Source organism: Podarcis liolepis (genome assembly GCF_965112155.1).
Source record: "Podarcis liolepis genome assembly, chromosome: 3".
NCBI classification, from domain to species: Eukaryota; Metazoa; Chordata; class Lepidosauria; order Squamata; family Lacertidae; genus Podarcis; species Podarcis liolepis.
The window spans coordinates 106,891,149-106,913,378 of record NC_139557.1 but is presented as its reverse complement, the minus strand read 5'-3'; the positions used below and the strand labels follow the sequence as shown (position 1 = coordinate 106,913,378).

The window sequence follows — 22,230 nt, the reverse complement described above, 5'->3', positions numbered from 1 at the left end:
GATTATAATGCTAGAGCTTCCCCTCTGGTTTCTAATGTTTCTTATGCACTGCATGACCTGCTGGATTATGGAATCGTGGCTTTTTGGTCGATATATGACTGTTCCCCTGTGATTCACCCATGAAAACGGCAGGAAAGACCCAAATTGTGTCACAAAATGCATTAAAACAGCAGAAAAGTTACAGCGCAAAATGCCCACGATTTTCCAAGTTAACGAAATTGCAGGCAGATTTTTCTTTCCTGGAAGCAATTAACATGGAAATGAGCACTAAATTTCTACTACAGTCCCCTAGATTTCCAGAAGTTTAGGCTGTGCGAAGAATCACAGAAAATGTGGGAATTATCAGGTAATGAGACATCAGGAGGGCAGAATAAAGAGCTGTCTGAATTCAACCTGGGTAGCAAATGACTACATCCTGATTGAATACTTTTCTTTCTTTCTTTCTTTCTTTCTTTCTTTCTTTCTTTCTTTCTTTCTTTCTTTCTTTCTTTCTTTCTTTCTTTCAATTTTCATGGAGCAGACAACAAGAATCGTACCAAGGGTGAGTTAGCTTTCCCTCACCCCATGCTTGAGTTATGGAGGAAGGCTCTGTCTCATAAAGTGCCATGGTTTCTTACAGAGTATCGTGTACCTAATCATAAAACACTTCAGCAGAGGTGCAGTGTAATATGCGACCTGCTCCTCGCTTAGGCCCAACTATTTTTTAAAAAGCTTTTGACAGTTGTTATAACAGCATTTGTATTCCATTAAGCCCTGTCAAGAGCGATTTCATGACCCAGCACTGCAGCAGGTAGTGGCAACAGCTGTGGAGCAGGGCGAAGAAGCCGCTCTGTGACCAGAGCCCTCACAGGTGCTCAGGAAATGGCAGCAGCGACTCATGTTTACACAGGCAAGAAATCCTCCTTGCTCCAGATGCAACGGCACAGATAAGGGTGTCCTCTCTGAAACCCCAGTTTACCATTATGACCTATGGAAGTGGAGAACAAATCGGGTGATAAGCTGAAGTGGGGCTGAAGGGATTCTTCATACACTAGGATCTTGGGGGGTGGCAGGGCGGGTTAGGTGTACACATAACACTTCTTAAATTGACTTATTGCTGAAAATAAGTGTTGCAGTTTTTTTAAAAAAACAGTAAAATTTCACTTTAAAGAGTACACCTAAGAGTATAATGCATTACTTAAGGGGAGTAAAATTCACTTGGAAACATGAATCGTACAGACATACTCAAAGCACTGGGTGACGGTGACTCACTTGAAACTTAACCCAGGCAAAAATGGAGCTGGGCTGGTTAGCAGTCATGAGACAGGGGAAGCCATGGAATTGCCTGATTTGAACGTCTCCCCCTCATGCTTTGCAGCTTGGGAGTGTTCCTGGATCCGGGTCTCTTTCTGGATTCTCAGAGGGAGGCATGTATCCTGGTAAGCCAGCTGAATCTCTTCCTGAAAATAAAGGCTCTTTTCATGGTTGTGCATGCCCCCTTGGCTGATGCCCTCATGATTAATAAAACATGTGTAGCTGCCCTTCTGGGTGACTTGGCCATTACAGAGGACTGTCCTCGGTTTGAAGGAATCATCTATTTGAGGACTGTCCGGTTCAAGTCCAGTTTAAGGATAAAGAGCCATGAAGATCAAGAACTATAAGGGGGAACAAGGAACTTGAAGCTGCCCATCAACTGAGCCATTCGGTACACAGGTCACCCGATGATGATATTCCACACAACGCTGAAATGCATTGCATCCCTATTTAAATTGCAGAAATTGTTTAAATTTGTACCTATACCAATGAAACAGCAAATGCAAAATGCCTGCACATCTATGTCCTCTTTTTCACTGATGCATAATGAAAGTTAATGAAAGTTCAGTTTATCTTGCATGCAGAAGGTTCCAGGCTTGGTCCCAGACATCTTCCTGCCTGAAACCCTGGAGAGCTGCTGCCATTCAGTGTTGGCAATACTGAGCTTGATGAACCAAGGGTCTGACTTGGTTTAAGGCAGCTTCCTATGTTCCTAGCAAGCGTTAGCTGCCGAGTGCACATGCCTCTACTATTACAAGACCTCCACCAGTTACTAATTTGTTTCTGGGCGAAATTCAAGGCATATGTCATTTTCTTCAAAGCCCTTTATAGACTTGGTCTGAGGAGGTACCCAAGGGAGCGCTTGCTCACATACGAACCTCTCTCCAAGTATTTGAGGTCCAGTTTATTGCAGACGCCAACTCCATCAGAAATCCGGCAGTCTGTAATGACTAACGGTGCATTTTCCATTGTGGTCCTGAGTCTATGGAACCTGCCGCTATCAGAGAGTCACCAAATTCTACAGCGTGGCCCCTACAGATGTATTGCTTTTATTTAGGCAAGCTTTGGATCTTGAGCCTTATGGGACTTTACTTGTGATTTATTTTTTCCCCTGCCGGTAGAGAAAAACTGCTGACTCGGTTGTCATTTGTCTTTTTTTTAAAAAAAGTTCTCCACATTTAAAACTCTTCTGAACTGAAAAGCAGGTGATTGTTTTTCAGATGAATACAAGCGAGTGGATAGAAATGGGACTGTGGCAATGGAACTGATCTCACAACCACCCCCAACCTCAAAAGATTCTGAGCAGAGAGAGCATATGGAATAATTGTTGTCAACTACTGCAAGCCACCACAATGTTAAGTCTCCTCTCCCGCACAGGAACAAGGAAGGAGTCAAGTGAAGCTGTTTGATTTCCAGTACTGCGTGAATTACAGAAGCTCCTGCAATGCTCCTGGGGCGAGGCCCCTGACTCAGCCTTTCCTGCTCAGCTCAGGGATCAAGTCAAAGCATAGCCCAGGGGCCAAGAGAACACTGGATCGTCTGTAGCTCTGTGGCGGCTGACAGGAGCAACATGAAAAGGACACACAGTCTCCAACAGCTGTCAAAGGGAAATACTCTTGTTTTACAGAGAGCTCACCACTCCACAGCTTGTGCAGAGAACAAACAGTATGTGCAAGGAGTCTGGGGACTGGCACGCTCCTCTGATGGATGCTGGAAAGTTTCGCTTCAAATATGCATTTCCAACCCCTCCTCAAAACCCACCTTTTCCAAGTAGCCTTTGGCTCATCTCTTTAATTCTCATTCCCAACTGTAAGCAAGCTTTTAAGGATGTGAAACAAAATGTGTTCACGTTCTTAGGAACATAGGAAGCTGCCATGTTCCGAGTTGGACTACTGGTCGAACTATCAGTGCTTCTCAAACTTGGGTCCCCAGCTGTTTTTACACTACAACTCCCATCATCCCTAGCTAGCAGGACGAGTGGTCATGGATGATGGGAGTTGTAGTCCAACAGCACTTGGGGACCCAAGTTTGAGGAACACTGATAGCTCTACTACACTGACAGTGAGCAGCTCTTCGGGGTTTCTGGCAGGGAAGATCCCCGTCCTACCTGAAGATGCCAGAGGTTGAACCTGCCTGCAAAACAGATGTTCCACCACTGAGATTTTAAAAAATGAAATATTTGCATAGAAATTGCATCCACTTTTGCACACGCTCCCCAAAGAAAAGTATTTTTGTTATGCCTTTTGTATGCTTTTCTGTTCACCTGCCTATAAAATATGACCTTTTTGTGTGCATTTCTCCAGCAAATTTTGAACCGAAACAGCATCGCAAAATTTGGAAAAGGGCACAATCCAATTGTTAACAGCATTCTGGTTGACACGTAGGTCCAGAGACTGCAAATTAGGCTAGTTGACTTCAAAATGCATGCTGAACAAAATTCTCTCCCATCTCAATTATTCGGGTAAGTGCTGAGGTATCTTGAGAAGATGTGCAGGAGTGGGGTGGTGGAGGAAACACAGTGTTTACTAGTCATTGATGTCCTGTCTAGCTCTATAATGTGCAACATGTGGGGGAGGCCTCCCCTGAGAGTTGTGGGCAGTTGCTGCGAGCAGCTGGATGGAGGCGCCAGGTTCCATCCCCAAGCTGGCTGAAAAGAGTAAAAAGAAAAACAAACCTGCCTTTAAGAGTCCACAGAAAACCTTCCCCCTCCCCCTTCAAGTTATTAAAGGTATTTACCAGCAATTAAGAAGCCAAAGTTGTCGCTGTTATCCTTATCATTATTAGCCTTTCTCTGTCGCCTCATAACACAAGTTCTCAAGGCAACATACAACCTGAGTGTTGAGGAGACAAGCTGCAATTTTATGCATGGTTATTGGTGAGTGAGCCCCATTTAACTCAGTGGGAATGAACATGCATGGCACTGTGCTAAATCTTTTCTTCTTTCACTGCTCTTTAATTTCCAATGGTGCATTTTAATGCAAAATGTGTCAGGATGGATCTGATATTTTCTGTTTGGCTGGAATGCTAGACTCCATGGCTATATAAGTTAACACCTATGTTAAATTACAGGGATGAATCTGCAGCTTTTTAAATGGGCCAGTTTGCTGTTTTGTGGGCGGAAATGGAGCCAACTGTATCCGCCCTGCTCTTTTTTTATCACCCCCCCTTTCTCCCCGTCCCACTTTCTTTTCATGCTTATCAATCATTACTAAATGTAAAGTGTAATTTAATATGTTTTATTTTCTGTTCTGAAGGCTCACTGCTTTATAGTAAACAAACTACTAGCAGTTCTGGTTTATGTGCAGCTGGAGCAGAGGGAGCGAACAGCAGAAGCGGGAAGGAAAAACCCTGAAGCAGATAGTAGAGGAGAGGGGGGAGAGAGAGAGAGAGAGAGAGAGAGAGAGAGAGAGAGAGAGAGAGAGAGAGAAACCTGTTTTAGAAGTCTGCACCCCCTCCACGGACATAGGCCCCTGCGATGACTCACTCCCTCATGTCTAAATGAGTCTTGCTGCAGGCAATCTCTGACACTTCATCAAGGAAGGTCATTAAGGGGAGAGGTAGCCTTAACTTAAGTTGCACTTGTTTTTCTTCTTATGAAAGGGCTGAACAAAGAGAATTAGCATTTATTCCATGTTTGTTAACAGCGGGAGCAACTAAGATCCACATTTTAAAACCACCAAATTAATAAACCCCGCTTTCAAGAGCAGTGGCAAATCTAAAGCATTCTCTAAAGCCCACTAGACTGGGTACCATATGATGATGGTGGTCTCCATGTATCTTCTCCGTGCTGGACCAGAGACATGCATATGGCACAGAATAGATGCCCAAGGTGCTTATTTTTCTGTTTAGAATTTAAGTTGACCCAGAGGCGGGTCTGGCACACCCACGAAACAAGGTGAGATGACTTCCTCAGGTGGCAGGGACCTCTGGGGTAGCATATCTCAGTGTTGATCTTTTCCCACTCCCCCTTGTTCCTGATGTAGATTCTTCCCTGGCAGGGAGGGAGGCACCATTGGGGGGGGGGTCTGCCTCAGGTGCCAAATGTTTTGGGCCAGCCCTGCCTGGAGGACTTAGCCTCACTTTCCCCTCACCCCCTATCAACACCGTGAAGCTGAGACAGTTGGGTGTCTGCAAATTATTGTGTGCAGCACTTCTGTACTTTTTTGGGGGTGTGCTTTTCCACTCTGCCAGGAAACAAAGAAACTATTGAGTGTTCATGCACCAAGCAGGGGTCCTGGAAGATATGAATCAGGGTCTTGTGGCTAACACCCACAAGCTGACATGAGAAAGTCCACCCTCTCCTGCAAGAGGAGGAAAGGCATCTCTGATAACCTGCATTTAATATAGTTCCTGGTGAGAGTTAAATTATTTTCAACTTCTCACGGTCTACTGGTTTTCTATCTGGAACCTGAATTTTGTTCTCCAGTCTTTTTGCTAATGCTACTTTTGAATCTTTAGATCAAATTCCCATGAAGTCCATTCAAATTCTCTGCTTGTAGCCCTAATCTCAGCCAGGCATGTCTCGGAGCGGAATGTGCTTTCCATGTCTAAGAATCTCAGTGAGTTTCATAAGGGCAAGGTTAGACTTCATTCCCAGACTCACCATTAATCTCGAAGGTGGATCCAGTCTTTCGTGGATTGCAAGACTCTCCTTGTCTTCTTTTTTCCCAGAGCCTAAACACTTCCAGGAACAGATTGGGTGCACATGCAAAATCACGAGGGCCCCTGAGTATGATATTCACAGTACCAATCCATTCCAGCATGTAAACTATATTTTTCTCTCCTTCTGCTGGTGTCCTCTAGAGAAGGAAGCTCCTAACTCTCAACCCTGGTGAAGTGGCTCACTACAGCCATCACTAACATTGGGAATTGTTGGGAGTGCCTGGGAAAATGGCTGTGCCTCAGTGGTAGCAGAGCCCATGCTTTGAATGCAAAAAACCCCTAGGTTCAAAACTTATAGACTCATAGAATTGTAGAAGTGGAAAGGACCACAAGGGTCATCTAGTCAAACCCCTGCAACACATGGATTTTCATTGGCTTTTCCCTATAGGTCTGGGAGAGACCCCAGCCTGAAACCCTGGACAGCCACTGTCAATCAACGTAGACAAGCTTGGTTGACCAATGGACTGACTACAAGACAGTTTCTCGTATTCCTATTTCTTCCCACGCTCTGTGGGGAGCCGCCAAGTATCCATACTTTCATTAGGCAGGTGGGGTCCCAGGTGTTTTTGGATGCTGTCTTTGGCAGGAAGAAGCTGCAACCCATATAATAATCCATGATATAGTATATGTTCCTTGGGAACCTACTCGTGGACACCTGCCTCCTTTGGAATGTCCCAGTCATTTCAGGATTTCCTCCTGCTCTTGATGTTTTGTTCTTACCTGAAAGCCTCTGTTTGAGTCAGGAATGGGAGTACATCCTGACACGCCCTTCCATATTCACGGAGCTTAGATTTTCACCTCGGGGCCGGTTTTCTTTGGTGTTAGTTGAGCCTTGTAGATCCACTTTAACATAAGCTTTTCCTCCTGTTCTTCTTTTTGGCTTGGCCCACTATCGATGAATTAGTCATTTCTCCTTCTTGCTCTGCTTGTTTGTGAAATGACCTTGGGTGCCTTTGAGTTTTCTACTCAGATTCTTCTTCTTGCTTGTCATGACTGGCAGAAGGAAGAAGACTCTCTCTTGGGAGGAAGTGGTCATCCTGCTGCTGCCTTCTTTTCCCAACAATGGGATTTCCCAGTCATTTTAGGATGTAAAGGGGGGGGGGAGCTCACATTGCTGTGAGTATGACTTCATTGGGCCTGCTTTTTTCCTCCTAGTGTATTCACAAAGCTTCCCCACCTCCACTCAGTCAATACCTGGCTCTCTCTCTGACATTTGAGGGAAGAATTATGAGAAGTTTTTCAGAGGATGTATCTGGACAGCTGGACTCCAAGTAGCAATTCAAGAAAGGATGCTCCCACCAATCTTGCAGGTCAGATGTTACAGGTTTGGGTCTAGTGCAAAAAACCCCTAGGTTCAAAACTTATAGACTCATAGAATTGTAGAAGTCGAAAGGACCACAAGGGTCATCTAGTCAAACCCCCTGCAACACATGGATTTTCCTTGGCTTTTCCCCATAGGGCTGGGAGAGACCCCAGCCTGAAACCCTGGACAGCCACTGTCAATCAACGTAGACAAGCTGATAATGGGGGAAGTAGGAGTAGAAATAGTTGAAAGTATTGTGCACAATATGTGATGGATGGAAGGAAGGAAGGAAGGAAGGAAGGAAGGAAGGAAGGAAGGAAGGAGTCTCTTGAGCCAATCTTAAAATCAAGAGATTCTTTTTTTTTTTGTTAGTTTTTTTTGTTAGGGTTTTTTTTGTTCAAAACAAAAAAAAAATCAAGAGATTCTGTCAGTATGGTTTTTCTGCTTAGCTGCAGAATCCTATCTATGTCTATTCAGAAGCAAGACCTACTGAGTTCAATGGAACCTGCTCTGTAGTACATGTGTATAGGATTGCATTTTTTGGGAAGATCACCCAGACTTGCTGAGCTTTTTTTGGGAGATTGCCCAAGCCTGGCACCCGGGAGGGACAGTGACTCTGGTGCCCTACAACCCCGGTGACGCCTGGTGTGCCCCCTGCCTCTGCCTTCCTACACTACTGACACCTTCTGAACACCATTGACAAAGCATCCAACAGAGACACAGTCATAGAGAACAGACCTCACAACAGACCCATTTGCCATATCTAAACAGGCAACACTATTAAAGTACCTAATAATGTTAGCCACAGTGTAATAGGATCGTTCATGCTCATCTTTTTAATTTTTAATTTATTTGCGGTAATTTGTATACCTCCTTTATCTTTATCTTGCCTTTATGCATTCTGCACAGGACAAACAGTTCACTCTCCATGCAAGACAATAATGGACACAAATCTGACATCAGAAACCACTGGGAGAACCGTTCACACTCCCAGGACACTCTGCTCCTGAGCTGAAAATGGTCATTCTCAAACAAAGGAACTTCAAAAGGAGATTCCAGTGAGAAACAGCTTCACTACAACTTACCCCCCAAAAAATTCAATTCTGCCACCTCTGGCTTGAATCAGGATAAGGGATTCCTATCCCACTGCAGATGTTGATTAACATAATGCTGGAGTGTCTTGTCATCAACTGCAGTTGTTATGCTTGGTTACTGTGCTAACTTTGCATACTTAAGCTGAAAATTAATTGTCAGATTGTATTTTTTGTGTTTCATTTTCATCTAACCTCACTGTTTACATTTCCTCTCTCTACCATCGGCGTAGCGTGGTTTATCAGCACCCGGGGCAAGGCAAGTAATTTGCGCCCCCTAACCCGGGGCAAGGCAAGTAATTTGCGCCCCCTAACACCTAACCATGGTCATTAATACGCCAAGACGCACGTCTTTGGGCGTCGCGGCGCAGCCTTCTCGGGCTCCCTCCCCGGCCCGGCTAGTCCCGACGCGACTTCTTTCTGGCGCGGGGAGGGGGCGGCTCTGGGGCCAGTGCGTCGGCCGGCCTCCGGCGCGGGTGGGGGAGCCCCGTCGGGGCGGGTGGGCGGTCTTGGCGCGCAGGCACTAGAGCGCCGCCGATGGCGCGTTTGGCGGGCTGCGCGCGTCCAGACAGCGACCCGAGCCTGGGCGGCGTGGCGCTTGGTGCCGGAGCCTCTGCCCACAGCGCCCCGTCGGGAGACCCGGCCGGAAGGAGCCTCGAGCCGGCTGTCGGACGTGGTTGAAGCAGCCAGGGCGGCATGGCAGGCGGCGGCGGCTCCTCGGCGACTCCACGCGGCCAGTCAAGCGCGCTGGCCGAGCCCCGCAGGCGAACGCTGCCCGTCGGTGAGGAGGGGCTGCCTGGCGCGCCCTCCGTGGCCCTGACACGCGGGGACCGCGGCGAGCGCTGAGAGCCGCTGCCAGCTACAGCCTGCGCCCGAGGCTCTTCGGCGACTCCGGAGGCAGCGAGCGCGCCCCCCCAGAAGTTGCGCCCGGTGCGGCTGGCACCCCTGGCACCCCCCACGCTACGCCACTGCTCTCTCTCTACACACACACACACACACACACACACACACACACACCTGTCAACTGAGGACAACATTTTAGCCATATGATGAAGTGGATTCTGGTTCATGATAGCTTAGGCCATATTAAATTTGTTAAGTTTGAAGGTACCACAAGACACTCTGTTGTTGTTTTTTCTTCTGAACACATTGTCCCCCACACCCCATAAAATCACCAGCACAAATGCGTACTTGTGAGCTTTCTGCTGCAGGTTCCTCTTATCCTCTTGACCTTTTCTCCTGCATGTAGTCATGGAAGTTTGTGCTCATAAAAAAAAAGTTATGAAATTGAGGCCATGGCAGTGGGGAGGAGGAGGAACATTTCTGTAGTTAGCTTTTAGTTGGATCAAGAAAGAAGGGATCACCACTTGAATTCAGCAGTGCATATGTACCTCAGCACAGCTCTGAGCAGCAAATTATGTACGTTGGTTTAATAGGGACTATATTATAGTTCAGCACCATGTAATAGGGTGACTTTTGCTTCTCAGGAAGTATTACACATTTTTCAACTAGAGGAAACTTCTCCTATCTCTGACCTCAGTGTCTAATCTTAGGATACCTTTGATCATTACCTCATGAAAGTAAAACCTGTTTTGCACATGAGGCCATTGTGCAACCAGTCTGTACACCTCATAACACCAGTGTGTCCAACTTTTGCTGGCATAGGAGCCAACTCCTAGGGGCTGTGGGGGCTTCGGACCCCACAATAAAATATTTGAGGGGGCCAGGGCCCCCAAAGTTGATGGGCATTCCCATCCAAATGGGGTGTGTGCACTGCATCATGTGATCAGTTATGTGAGGCGGGGCATACCTGGGCCCCAAAAATATTTTATTTAAGTTGGCACCCCTGTTTGTTGGTGCGATGCCTCTGTCAAGAGCATGTCTTTTGCGGCTATTAAGATATTCAATTTTGCTTCTCCACCAGCCGGATGTCCCAACCCCCCTCACCCCAGATATCGTTTTTATAATTTGGCATTGTAAATTTCACAATTAATACTACATCTCTCTAATATGACATGTTAGAATGGAATAGTTCTAATCTATTCTGCCATTTTTATTATGTAAGAGTTTGCTGAGCCAGCGGGAATGGCAAGCTGTAGGTTCAAATCCCCCCCTTAGCTACAAAGCTTACCTTATGTCATCGCTCTCTCTTAACCTAACCCACCTTAACAGGGTTGTTGTGAGGATAAACTGGAGAAGGGGAATATGAACAGCCTTGAGTGACTTGGAGGAAAATGCAATACAGTGGAACCTCTGGTTGCGAACAGGATCTGTTCCAGAGCCCTGTTCGCAACATGAGCAGAACGGAACCCGCACCTGCGGGTCACAATTCGCCGCTTCTGCGCATGCGCGTGACATCATTTTGAGAGTCTGCGCATGTGCGAGCAGTGAAACCCAGAAATAACCCTTTCCAGTATTTGCGGGTCACTGCGGGACGCAACCTGAAAACGCTCAACGTGAAGCAAACGCAACACGAGATATGACTGTAATGATAATGAAAAGAGGAGGAAAATGAAACAATGTGCAGGCAGCAGAGAAATAAAGAAGGAAACAAGAAATCTCTCCCCCCCCCCAAGTTATGTGCCTCTCCCCACTGCCCTCTCCGCTGAGACAGGCTCCTGTATTGATGACTCACTCCCTCATGTCTGAATGAGTCTCGCTGCAGGCAATCCCAGGCACTTCATCAAGGAAGGTCATTAGGGGAGAGGTAGCCTTATGCTGCGCATGCTTTTGTTCTCATTAAAGGGCTAAATTTAAACAAGAGGTTTAAAATTTATTCTGTGTTTGTTAACAGAAGGAGCAAGCCTGGCTAAGGTCCACATTTAAAACTACTAAGTTAATAAACCAACTCTTACCAGTTCTAAAATATGGGCGTCTTACTGTTGGCCTGCAGCACTCCAACAGTATTCTCCCTCAACCCAATCCAGCAAGGTTGATCTGCATGCATGTGGCTCTCCTGCTAGAATGGGTATCACTCATGCAGCTCTTGGGGCTGCAGCACAGGTACCCACGAGCAGTGCTGTTTTTCTTGGAAAAGAGGTTCCGCAACTCACCATGAACGGTGCTGGAACTGAGTTCTGGTGAGTTCTGCCCCCAAAAGAAGCCCTGTGGCTATCCTTTGCTGGATGAGACAGCAGGTTGCACCCACTCTATGCATTTAAAGCACTCTTATACCACAGTCATGGCTTCCCCTAAAGAACCTTGGGAACTGTAGTTTTTTTAGAAGTGCTCAGGGTTCTTAGGAGACTCCTCACAGGGCTACTATTCTCAGCACCTTTAACAAACTATACTTCCCAAGCACCTTTGGGGGAAGAACAAGATGGTGTGGATACGACCAGGACAAAAGATATGGCCATTGGTCCCAGTTTTAACAATGTGAGGGGAGTTTTGAGGCCAAGGAGCTACAACTACACTATTAACAGTCTTTCAATTCTACATGATCAATTCTAAGTGGGCAAGTGTCTCCAAATCATGGGTAGGCAAACTAAGGCCCAGGGGCTGGATCTGGCCCAATCGCCTTCTAAATCAGGGCCCAGATGGTCCGGGAATCAATGTGTTTTTACATGAGTAGAATGTGTCCTTTTATTTAAAATGCTTTTCTGTGTTATCTGTGGGTGTTTTTACATAAGTAGAATGTGTGATTTTGTTTAAAATGCATCTCTGGGTTATTTGTGGGGCATAGGAATTCATTCATTATTCCCCCCCCCCCCGAAAAAATATAGTCCGGCCCCCACAAGGTCTGAGGGACAGTGGACCGGCCCCCTGCTGAAAAAGTTTGCTGACCCCTGCAGTAGATTGTATCCAACTAATTTATACTCAGAGGAGACTCACTGAAATTAATGGAACCACATTTAGTCATGTGCATTAACTTCAGTGGGTCTGCTGTAGACAGGCCCCTTGAGGGCAGAGCTTTTGTACTTTTTTTTTTTTTTTAACATTTCCACAGTGCCAGGATGCAAATAAATCTATAACAACATCTGACAGCTTGGCAAGTCTGACGGTCTGTTCTGCCCTCCTTCTACCATATTGCTGATATGGGCGGGAAATGTATCATCAGCTTGGTGAGAGGGAGAGGAAGGAAACAGACTGCATTGGTGGAACGAGCAATCTTTCCCTCAGAGTGGAAGAGAGTCCCCCTGATTCCCACTCACCCCTGGAACTGCTGAGGGAAAAATTGTTTTCCCCATAGCTTGGGGTGGGGGGAAGTGTTGCTTTTATGTCAGTGATCTCCATTACATCAATCCCTACTCACATTTCGGATCTATTTGCAGGAGTAGAAACCAAAAAAAACCCCACCTCACGCAGTCTCAAGAAGCAAAGACTGCCATATTTAAATGGCATAGAAAGATTGAGGTCAATAATGAATTTGATCCATCAGGTCAACAGCCTCCACAGCTGCTTCACACCCATTCATTTGGAGGACATTCCACTTAGTAAACCTGCATTGCTTATCCCTTCTGCTTAACATTACCTTTTAATTTAAAAGATATGACTAAACAGGTCAGGAATAAGTTTGGCTTTCCATCAGCAAGGCTGAAGTCGTGGGCCCGCTTTTAAAAACCTATCTGCACGTAAACAAATAGGAGCAAAACAAGACAAAGTTTCATTTTCACCTCAAAAACAAAAGAAAACCACTCCCGTTTTCTGCTCGGTAACTCCCAAGAGTGCTCATATAAACAGCTGTGAGTTAAACAGCAGCTCGTATATGACCTGTGTCACATTTCTGTCTGCCCCATTGTGTCTACGTCCGAGTGCCTCAGACCTCATTGTGTTTGATTTCCCCCTCAACGGTTTCACTTCTTTTTTGGAAAATCACTGGAGAAGTGTGAAAATAAACCGATATGTAAAAATAGATCCCCAATTCAACATTATTGTATGAGACAGGGAAGAAAATCTTCCTGCAGTTATTAGAATAGGATATTAAAAATATACACAGTCCCTTTGCTTTTTACGGTGACTTTCTTAACCATTGTTTTTATAAGGCTTTGCGGGACCCAATGTGGCTAAGATTAGGTTATCGGAGATGTTCATGTAGATTTAATTACGCCCCCTTTCCCTTCATAATTTGACACAATAAAAAGGGGGGCTATGCCGAAGCCCGACTTGCTGATCACACTTATTTAGGGTGTTTGGAGTGCTTCAGATACGTTATCTCAGAAATTTTTACAACCTTATAAGGTAGGCTGGTATTATCATCCCTGTGTTGCAGATGGAGTGGGCAGAGGCTGAGAGAAAGCGGATTGCCTCAGGCCATGCAAAGACTTCATGTTTATAAAATAAGATTTCTTACCCATGCTTTACCCTAAAGTCCCATGGTGGGTGGCAACAACAATATAATCATACAATTATAAAGATAAATTCATGCCTCAGGCGAAATTCAAGCCAGGGACTTCATGGTTCATGGCCCTTAACTCCTCACCGCTAAGTGCATTCATAAGGTTACTTAGGACCATATGAGAGGAAAATGCCCCTCTCAAAATAAGAGAAACAATAACACTCCACAAAGGTGTGAATTGTGTCTTTTCAGGGGCGGTATGATTTGAGATGTAAACACACCCATTTTAATTGCATGCCCCCTTTCCATTGCTAAAATCTTGCTGAAAGCCTCTTACAACATGAAAAAAAACTCCCACACACAATTACAAACATAACAAAAATAGTCATAAACAACAAATAAAACGCTTCAACCAAATCGAACAATTTTCGCATTAAATCGGAGCAAGATCTAAAAATAAATATACAACAGTAACCCAAGAGTTAGTTCAGCAGTCTCAGCTTTTGTAGCTGGAGTCAGTCAGGGCTCTGTCTTCCCAGGCCAGGTGGGAGAAGGCCTGCAAGACAGGCAGCAAGTCCCCATAGCCAAGATGCATGCCAGATTTCTGAACATCTTTTATGGCGTGTGTTGCTTTCTTAAACGTTGTGCGTGCAGAGCACATCAAGGGGGATCTTGCTGAGCCTTTTCCTTGATTTGCTAGGCAAACCTAAGGTGTGAAATCAGCAGGGCTGTTTGTTTAAACCTGGGTCTGCACTGCACTGGTTGTCTAGAAAATGGGGCTGGGCTGCTGTTGTTTTTGAACTCGAAAGGGACATGTGGGTGGGGATGCTAAATCCTCTCCCCCACCCACAGTTTGCTCCTCAGGTACAGTTTTCTCCTCAGCTGAGCTCTGAAACCAAAGTGAGGCAGAGAGAGAAAAATGCTCAGGGGAAGAGGAAGGTTCAGTTCTCTTCCATCGTGTGTCCCTTTTACTCTGGAAACTGGGCACCAACCCTTCTGCTTTATATTGGGGAATACTTTGGTTTAAACAAAGGAGTCTGCTGACACCAATACGTCCAGTTTGGCCCTCAGAACCATGGCTGTGGTTTCATACTCCCACAGGGTTCAGGCAGATATTTTTAAAGAAATCTGTGGGAGTTCCATACCCCTCTCGAAAGGACTGAAGCACAATCACCTCACAAAGGCCGGGATTGTTTTTTTGTTTTAATGCTGGCTGCAGCCAACTGCTCAGGAACGACACAGTCTACCCATGCCAGAGCCAAAATTGGAGGCCAATAGAGATTGCCCCAGCTGGGTTCTTTAAAAAGGAGTTTCCCAGTTGCGGAAAAAAGAGAGAAAGAATCAGACAAAAAATTAAACCAAGATTCAAATCACATTAAAAGAAAGTTTTTTTAAAAAAGCTCCCTTGAGATGATTTCAGTAACGTTATGTTCCTCTTATCACAGTGCAATGCCCAGAAAGCTGGAGCATTGAATTCATTTACATCTAATTAGAGAGCAGAATTTGGGGACCAGCCGTCTTGTGGCAAAGTCTCTCTTGGTAGCCTAAGGATAAGAATAACTCTTGATCATACAGAGAATGGTGTTTCTCCTAATCGCTGCCTTCCAACGGTCAGGGCTGAATGCTTTAGGCAAGGCATTTTCTGGCTCTGTTCCCTCTATGACTATATTCATTGCTGGTGAACAGCCATATGTTCTACTTCCTAGAGGACAGTCCTCTAGTTGACTTGTGCAAGTCTGATTTAGAGTTCAAGAATCCTAATACTCATACATGAGCACATGCAAATCTATATATAAATAAATTAGCATATACAAATTTTGTACAAATATCTCTTTTTTGGAGATGCGTTTCCTATTTTGGGGTGATGCACAAATGATGTTTCTATGTCTTTCCCATCTCCCTCAGCTCCTGATTTGCATGGTATCTGGGCCTCTGTCACTCTTGGCCCTGATCCTCATACCTCAGCTCCTTTTTTGTGTCTTACTTCAAATGTCAAACATGCTGAAGTCTCCAAATATCACCATCAGAATCAATACTGCCAGCGAATTTTAAATTAACAGTTTGTACAACTTGAGAGTAAATTTGGGTGCAGATGACAGGGATTTAATCACATTTTCTTATCAACTAGATCTGTCATAGTTCAAAAAACAAAAAAAAAGTTTTTAGGGAGGCCCCAACATTGTTGAGATTAAAATAATAATAATTAAGAGTTTTTAAAAAACATTTTTGGCACGATTTAACCCCCATTGCCCGTTTTGTGGGACATTTGCCCGATTTTCGGAGGCGAATTCCTGGACATGTCCTGGAAAATCAGCTTGTAAGACAGCCCTACCTAAGCTTTAAGAACTTTGGAACCTGGAGTTGGCTGTATGACTGTCATAGCCCCAGGATGAGATAACTCATGTCTATACGATATGCCGGGCTAAAGGACAGGTAAAAGGGGAAACCCTTTAGGCCCTGCCAATCATGGTCTAGGAGAGTTTGCTAACATTTGCCTCCTTCCCCTTTCAGGATAAGGTTCTGGGGTTCTCCTTGCCATTGTTCTGAATAAGTGCATTCCATTCAGATCCCTCATTATATGGGTCAGCAGGAGAGTTTCCTCACCGTTGTGTCCAGGAGACAGCAGATCAATGGGAGAGAGTTGTGGGGTGCTGAAATGTAGGCTTGGGGAAGCTGGGCAAGAAAGCTGAGACCTTACAGGAGAGTCTTTGGACATGGAGGTCTCTCAGGAAGGTGGTAAAGAATGAGGGGCACTGAGCTCTTAGACAAAGAGGGATAGGCAGATGAGTCTACTGGAACAAGAATCTTGGTTCCTTCCAAGGAGCTTAGGGCACCATACAAAGAATCACAGAATTGGAGAGTTGGAAGGGACCACCAGGGTCATCTAGTCCAATCCCTGCAGGAGTTATTTTTGCCCAATAGAAATATTTTCACCCAGCACGGGGCTTGAACCCATGACCTGAAGAGTCTCAAGTTCTACTTGACTAAGCTATCAAGAATGGCTCTACCACTACCACTGCGTGTATGTGGTACCCTGCAGATGTTGCTGGACTACATTTCCCATAATTCCCAAGCCCCGTTGGCTAGGGTTGATGGGAGTTGTGGTCCAACATCATCTAGAGGGCACTACGTTGGCTACCACAGCTGTAGGAAGGCCATATCCAGTAGCTGCTCCAGGCAGCTGGAGGTTTCTATGCACATAGGGTAGTTCACAAGCTCCTGTGTTGTTGCTGTTGTTTTATTAAAGATTTTTCTCATTTACAAAAGCACATGCATTGTCTCTTTCTTTAGGTGTTGTTTTCTGAAGATCAGTTACATTTGTTGTGAGACACTGGTGTTATATGCAGTATAGGGACAAGCTTCTGTGTGAGCCATTAATAAATTGGGCCTGTAGGTTTCGATCTCACTTCTTTCACTCATTCTGATGAGCTGTGGTGCTGCATAGGAGTATCCCCACGTTATGTTTATCCATACATTTTTATTCGTGTAAACTGGAGCTCAGCTAAAGCAGAAAAGCTAGCAGCAGAAAAGGAGCCACATAACTGAAAACCACACAGATACCATTCAAAAATATGTTAGGTCTGAATATTTCCCATCCACTGAAATTTTCTGCAATAATTCAGTGGCAACTGCCAAATGAGCTGAACAAACTTGGAGAACTCTTGGTATACACAGGAAGATTTTTCCCCCCACCCATGCGTTCTCTGAGTAAAAGCAACAGGCACAGGGGATTGTTTAATGTTAAAATAATTATCCTTAATGCACAAAGGGACTAGAAAGCAGGGCAGGAAAGGAAGCCAGTTCATCATTTTGATCTTCTCCTCTCTGCTTTTCTTATGCCTCTCACGCGAGTCATTTTTCTATTTCAGTCATCTGTGTTCCTCATTTCCATCTTGGCAGGTTAAGCCTTTCTACTCTGCGTCTCCCATTCCATTGTCTATGCAGCGATCAGAACCGGCCCTGGTGTTTTACGGCCAGATATATTTCATGATAAGCACCAACAAACATGAAAAATGGGGTCGCTTTGAGATGTGTATTTCTTACCCACCCACACTCGTCTGCCTTCTGTTACACCACAGATCAGAGATGGCAGCAGGCAGCTGATAATATCTATTTGTGGTTTGGAGCACTGTTCTATTGAGATTGCTAATATATGAACATTAACGTGGTACGGGTAAATTAAGTGACTGCTGTAACTAGCAATTCAATTAAGTGGGGTGTATAATTTTTAGATGGCATAATAAGGTGGCTGGAAGAATCGTAATCCTATACAACAGAGCAATTATGTTACGCAAGTGAGAGATGGACCATAAAGAAGGCTGATCACCGAAGAATTGATGCTTTTGAATTATGGTGCTGGAGGAGACTCTTGAGAGTCCCATGGACTGCAAGAAGATCAAACCTATCCATTCTTAAGGAAATCAGCCCTGAGTGCTCACTGGAAGGACAGATCCTGAAGCTTAGGCTCCAATACTTTGGCCTCCTCATGAGAAGAGTAGACTCCCTGGAAAGGACCCTGATGTTGGGAAAGATTGAGGGCACAAGGAGAAGGGGACGAGAGAGGACGAGATGGTTGGACAGTGTTCTCAAAGCTACTAACATGAGTTTGACCAAACTGTGGGAGGCAAAGGAAGACAGAAGTGCCTGGTGTGCTCTGGTCCATGGGGTCACGAAGAGTTGGACACGACTAAACGACAACAACAACAAAGCATAATTTTAAAAAACTCTCGCATCAAAGGCACGCAGATCATGCCCTTTCCTTAAAATAAACTTATTTGCTGACTGGGATTTCCAAATAATTTAGGGCTTTTTGATATGAGCTGGAGGAGAAGAGAGGGAAGAAGGAAGGATTATAGGGATTGCAAGTGACGGCTGACAGAGCAGGTCAAAAAAAGCCACGCCATAGCTGCTTCACACACTGCAAAGTTTACATATAAAAAGCATTTCAACTATGTAGCAAGCACGGAACATCTCCCTTGATAAGCTATGATATGCAAAACAAGTGCAATCGTTGCATGTGGCTTATGTCCAACTCGCTGGGACAAATTTTAATTGATAGAGCTGAGAGATAAAAGAACACATGTTTATTATTGGAGACCAATTAAATGAAAAGAATATATATATTAGAGATGGCCTTTCATCCATGGGCACGCATGAGCCATCCATCCCCTCTGAAAACAATGGAGCAGGCATAGGCAAACTCGGCCCTCCAGATGTTTTGGGACTACAACTCCCATCATCCCTAGCTAACAGGACCACTGGTCAGGGATGATGGGAATTGTAGTCTCAAAACATCTGGAGGGCTGAGTTTGCCTATGCCTGCAATGGAGTCTCTTCCATGGCTCCCTCTTTCTCTTGGCCCTAAGTAGGGGGCACACGGTACCTATGCTCACATCCAAGAGTTAACTCCATGTGTTTCCTTCCTCCTTCAGTCCACGGGGCCATGTGCAGGAAGGAATGTGCCCAGCGAATGACAGCTCTTGCATTTGTTTCTTACATTGTCAATTACCTGCCTTACCACTGTTCACACTGAATCACTTACAATCAAACAGTTGGCACCAGGACTTGTATCCTATTGTAATTTCTGACAACTTCCCTTTCCACACACCCTTAAATCTGCTTCAAAGGGTTGGGGAACCCTTTGGAGCAGAGTCAGAGATGTTGCGTGGGTGGGGGCTACAGGAGAGAGAGGAAATTGCCAAAAATAGCTTCCCTCCACATTTCACTGGCAGAAGCCTTACCAGCAGCTAAGCAACACAATCAGCTGCCACCCTATAAAACACTGGATCCTGCCTCCAGGCTCTATCCATTCTTCTCTGACCAATCATCAGAGTCCCTTGGGGAGCTGGGCAGCAAAAGCCAACCCCCAATTTCTCTACAACACTTTATAGTAAGATTTTAATTCTTTTTGAGATATATTTCTCCCCACTTGTTGTAAGCTGTGTTGCAATAGTTTTCCCTGAAAGGTGAGGCAGAAATTTATCAAGTAAATAAAAATATAATAAAGTGGCATTTGTTTATTTATAATATTGTTATACGTACTGCTGGATTTACATAATCTCTAAGTGGGTGACAGGAGATGTTAAAACCATGATATATAAATACTTATCACAAAATAAAACAATAAAACAGTTAATGTACACAACCATAAAACAGAACACGACAGTAGAACTTTATAATCCAGGTAAGTCTGCACAAAAGGTGTGTTATGGCTTGAGGAACTGCAAAAAAAAGAGAGAGAAAGGGAATTGCATACAAAGACAGAATTGCATACAAAGACAGAAAGGGAATTGCATACAAAGACAGTATAAGACAGCTTTTAAAGCTGTCTTATACTACTTTAAGTCATATCTCCCCATCCTCCCATAAAAAAATCCAAGGATCTGTAGTTTGGTAAAGGTAAACTGAGAATTATAGCTCTGTGAGGGGTCTTCTAAGAACTCTTGGCACTCTTAACAAATGACAGTTCCCAGAATTCTTTGGAAGAGGAAGCCATGGCTTCAGAGCTCGTTTCAGAGTGCTTCAAATGACTCCAGGAACTGTTCGAAAACCAAGGCGCGGCTTCTGATTGGCTGCAGGAACATCCAATCGGAAGCCACAGAAACCATGCCGGATGTTCGGCTTCTGAAAATTGTCCAAAAACCGGAACACTCACTTCCGCTTTTCGATCGTTCGGGAGCTGAAAGGTACGAGTTCCAAGGCATTTGGCAAACAAGGTACAGCTGTGGAACATGTGGGAGGCACGTTCGCAACCCACAGCACCACGTCTGCGCATGCGTGGGTCACGATTCGGCACTTCTGCGCATGCACAAAGCGCAATCTAGCGCTTCTGCGCATGTGCGATCACCGAAACCTGGAAGTAACCCATTCTGTTACTTCCGGGTTTGGCGCAGTGTGCAACCCGAAAACACATAATCTGGAGTGTCTGTAACCCGAGGTACCACTGTATGCGGGTACATCAGCATGAAGTCTCTTCACAAAGGAATGCGTTTGAGTTGCAAAAGCTGTGCTGGCTTCTGACCTCAGTGTAAAGGCTTGTTTGATTATCCAACAATAGCAAACAACAGATGCTGTGCTGGGAGGCTTCGCTTTCCCCCTCCTTTTCGCTGACTCTCTTTCTCCAATGCCAATGTATTTAGTTTTACAAAACACAGGTTGTGTAAATTCCTGCCCTGCGGTTCTCAAGTTAAGGATACAAAGAATATTTGATTCATGGCTGTACCGCAAATAAGCAGAAATAGTGAGGCATGGCGGTTTCTCTCTCTCTCTCTTTACAGTTATGTGGATCTCTAGGGACCAAACTACACACAAGGTACAAATTTCAGAATTTCAGGAGCACAAAGGGATAAGAGGGCAAGGACAGCGTGAGTGAGGAAGCAGGCTTCAGACTAGAGGACACAGTTCTCCTGGGTACGTCCCACTGGCATACATGGGTGCTATTCAATAGTGCTGCTCCTTGCACAGGAGTGACTGGGGAAACCCAGCACAATGGGCGGGGTATAAATACTAAAATTATTATTACTCAGGAAGCTGCCTTACACTGAGTCAGCCCATTGGCCCATCTAGCTTAGTATCGTGTACACTGACAGTGGCTCTCTGAGGTTTCAGAAAACCTCCAGTGAAGGAGAGTCCACCACCTCCCAAGGGAGACCGTTTCACTGCTGATCAGCTATTACCGCCAGAAAGCTCCTTCTGATGTTTAGTCAGAATCTCCTTCCTTGTAACTTGAAGCCATTGGTTTGGGTCCTACCCTCCAGAGCAGGAGAAAACAAGCTTGATCCATCTTCCATGTGGCAGCCCTTCAGATATCTCCTCTCAGTCTCCTCTTCCCCAGGCCTAACATACTCAGCTCCTGCAACCATTCCCTTGAACATCTGTCAATGTATAGAAAACCAAGCAATAACCAGCTAAGTGTCTGAACACAAATACAAGACAGAACACACAGGCATCTGTTTCAGCCAGGCTCCTGGTATACATGGGCACTCACTCACTGGGTCATCACCTTGTCGTGGTGAGTAAGCTTGCATGTTCCTACGACCCTTGTGAGCGAAGCCATTGGGGGTCACCCAAGATGGCAGGGTCAAGGGGGAAGGAGCTAGCCAAAGAATGATCCAAGAAGTCCTCAACGACAGAACAGGTGGAAGATAACAAGCGGTATATTACAATGGCTGTCAAGGTGGATGAAGGCTGCAGCAGCTAAGAATGTACCGGTCGTCGTGATACTCATGCCCTCAGAATAGAGCCTTCCTGCGAAGACTTGTGCGTTGGTGTCAGGGCTGGACTGAGGAGGAGTGGTGGGGACTGTCCTGTCCCCCTTCTCCTGAACCTTCCTGAGAACTGGAGGATGGTATAGATTTAGAACAGTGGTTTGCAGAAGGGCATAGTTCAGAGGCTGCAGAGGGCAGAAGCTGGGAAATACTGGAAGAGGAACTGTGGGAAGAAGAACTGGGGGGTAGATAGCTGACAGACTCATTGTCTTTGGAAAGCATTCCTGAGCCCTGCTCTTCCAGAACTAGGCAGGCATTGAGGGTAGTAGAACAGAAAGCTCATGGGCAGAAAGCTCAGATTAGCCGGAGCAGGAATGACGTAGAATAGGGGAGACGAAG

At 45.3% G+C, this 22,230-nt stretch overlaps 1 protein-coding gene and 1 long non-coding RNA gene across 14 annotated transcripts in view; one reads left to right on the top strand and one right to left on the bottom strand.

The window, feature by feature from the left end:
• LOC310702799 (uncharacterized protein) overlaps nt 1–22,230 on the bottom strand; it is a 328,820-nt gene that overhangs the window by 92,567 nt on the left and 214,023 nt on the right. The gene's annotated exons all lie outside the window — the stretch shown is intronic.
• On the top strand, nt 6,586–8,343 carry LOC310702972. Its single transcript, XR_014523850.1, has 2 exons — nt 6,586–7,265; nt 8,168–8,343. It is a non-coding gene; the product is annotated as an uncharacterized lncRNA (long non-coding RNA).